We start from the raw sequence: 3024 nt of genomic DNA, 5'->3' as shown, positions 1-3024 counted from the left end.
AATAATATTTTTGATAACATTTTACCGATTTTATTATTTAATAATAAAAAAACTAATAACGTCTTTTTTTTACCTTGTATTAACAGGTCGTTTACATTTCTAAAATTTTCCGTACATCCTTAATCCTCTTATTTGATTCATCCCAGTTCAGATTTGTACTCCCGTGCTCCTTTTTCTTTAATTTTCATTGCAAAACATCTTTTAATTTTCAGTTTTTTATGTCCTGATATAATTATGTATCGTTCGTGATCTCATTTTTGCTATTTTTTTCTGGATTTTATTCTTTTAGTTCCTTTTCGGTTTATTTATGGCTTTTTTTGTCGATCTTGACCTTCGGCGACTTTGCTCTCAATTTTTTCTCTGAATCATTCACAAAATGAAACCTTAGTCAATTTGATCTTAACGTCGGTTTCCCCTTTTGCGTCCCCTTAAAATGTAGGTTTATAGAGGATTAATTTGAAATCTTGCAATAAGTCTTTGGGGATGTTTAGTAATATTGGACAAAATTTTGCTGGACTGAACTTGAACTTGAATCTGAGGAGCAGTGGGATTAAAAACAGAGTAACGTAAGAGGAAAGGATGCATTCTTTTGGGTACAGATTAAATGGCCTGCTAACATTTTCCGTGACAATTCTGGCACTAATGTGCGCCATCACGTCTCTCTCGGACAACTTCAACACTCTCTCTCCCTCTGCAGAAATCCAGGTCCACCTTTGCTCATATAGAAGTACCTGGGATAATTAGTGTGTTTTTAATCGCCTTTTGGATTGTTTCGTGTTTTGATCTCTTATATTTTTTTGGGTGTGATTGTAGATTATGAACATTATTGGTTCCAATAGCAGCCACAAGGGCATGAAGAGGTAATGTTGTTTGCAGTCATGGGTTTAATTGTGTTTGATAGAGGAACTACTTGGTTGTGTATTTCACTGATATGCTCGTTTAGTTATTGTTCTCTTATTTTCAGCCATACGCTGGACTTTATCCCACACCTCTGATTACTTAATTAGTGATTGTTGTTCAATTCTAAGTAAATGCTTTGGACTCATGTAGGTCAGCCTAACGATGAATGTATCAGCTGATTTGCAGTCGTTGTTTACTTGGAACACAAAACAGGTTTGCTGTTCCTAGATCTTTATGGTTTCTTCTGTTAGAACTTTATGATATTTCCTTCAATTATAGTAAATGCATGGGACAGTTTTTTTTTTCTACAATGGATTTCAATATGTTTTTTTTTTCATTGAGTCATGCCTTTCTTATCCCTAAAACTCATATTCTTAATCCAACAATGCTATTGTAGATGGAGTGATTATTTGATTAGGGTTTGCTTTTGTAGTCAGTTGCTCTTTGTTGTAAACATTTGAAGCTGATTTAAAATATTGTATCACAGGTTTTCATTTTTTAGCAGCTGAGTATGAAACCCCAAAGAATTCCTTGAATCAGGTAGGGTTAAATTCCAATCATTGTTACCTGTTTGTGTTTCCGGTAACCCAGATCACATTTTTTGAGGCCAAGTCTATTTATGTTTTCATAAGTGATGATACTTGTCAATCCTCTGCTCTGCTTGTGATATTTAAAAGTACCGCAATTAGCATATAAATTTATCGGTATTTGGATTAACAGAAAATATATTCACTACTAATTGATTCTTTTGACATGGTGTTTTGCATGTCTCTCTTTGGGATGCTATAATACCTGCCAAAGAGCATGCTAAATTTTGGATCCACACCTCAAACAAGTATAGGTTTGTTGATCAGGTATGCTCCTTAAAATGAAGTAGCTTCTTCTTGTTCATCAAATTTAGACAAACTAATTGTGGCTTTCTTGCAATGAGGAATAATTGTCTTATTTCCTCGATCTTTCATTATCTAGGGAAACAATCTCTGTGGAAAAAAATTCAACTTAACATTGCACTGGCATGTATGCCGAAGACTGGAAAGATGTTTGCCGATATTATAGCCTGGTAGAATCAGAGAACTTGAGATCGAGCCTTCTCTTAGTGGGCATTAATGCTAGGTTGAATTAGAAGGCTTGAAACGTTGACACTTATGTTTGAGAAAGTGAGGAAATGAATTAACTTTTAGATTGAAATAAGAAGGAAGTTTTCAAAGTGTTGAAAAAGCTATACACGTCGCTTTGTACTTAAAATTTCTTTGATGAATACAACCTTAATGACTTAGATTTCGGACATAAGTATGGTATTTTTTGCCCTATTTGTTCAAGGTAAGCAATAGGTAGGGGTTGATTTGCGTACCCTGGGCCAAAAACTAGAATGTCTGAATTCCGACGTTCCATAATCCGAAACCTTGGCTGTAAAAAATTCATTTAGAAGAACACTGTTAGTTTTGAAATGCGTGTGCAGGAGAGGAGGGACCAAATTGTGAAGGTATTGCGAGTCCTGTTCCAAATAAACAGAACAGGGGGAGAAAACCAATGTCTAATGTTTGTAACAGGGAAAAGGTAATGGGGTTGGGACATTGATCACTTCAAGTAAAACTGTTCTTCATGTGCTTCACTTTCCCCTCCATAAACTTTGTAACACTTGAAATGATCAGCAGAATAGGTACTTTAGAGTTCTGACCAAAGAGTATGTTTGTGTGGTGAGCTTTCCATCTGTTTCAACTACGCAAAGCATTATGAAATTACCAAAATTATTACAATTTTTGGATAAAATTGTTTCAATTTCGATAATCGAAGTTAAAATCCGAGCAGTTTTAATGATAGATGTAAACCTGATAAGCAATTTTTGGATTCTTTTTCAAATGAATGAAGAAGTAGTTGGCTACAAGTACTACGGGGCATAGGCTTTAACTGTGATTTATGTAGTTGTCTCACTTCTAGACCTTATCTTATACTTTTAACATGACAATGATGTATAATTAAATCGTCTCTGAATTAAGGTAGTAACTATGAATTACATAAGCTTTATGTTTCATTTACCTTAAGGCGTCCTATGATTATGGGCATAATCTCAAGCAGTTATGTGAAGCACTATCATGCAACTATGTAATTCAATCGTAAAACAAT

At 34.5% G+C, this 3024-nt stretch overlaps 1 pseudogene; it reads left to right on the top strand.

Annotated features, from left to right (window-relative positions):
- The first annotated feature begins 576 nt into the window (after positions 1 to 576).
- Positions 577 to 1964, top strand: LOC120174911 (annotated as a pseudogene).
- Positions 1965 to 3024: the final 1060 nt, after the last annotated feature.

This window comes from Hibiscus syriacus, unplaced genomic scaffold (genome assembly GCF_006381635.1).
Source record: "Hibiscus syriacus cultivar Baekdansim isolate YM2019G1 unplaced genomic scaffold, ASM638163v2 tig00112130_pilon, whole genome shotgun sequence".
NCBI classification, from domain to species: Eukaryota; Viridiplantae; Streptophyta; class Magnoliopsida; order Malvales; family Malvaceae; genus Hibiscus; species Hibiscus syriacus.
Note: the sequence above shows the minus strand (reverse complement) of the source record. Positions and strands in the feature narration are given on the sequence as shown.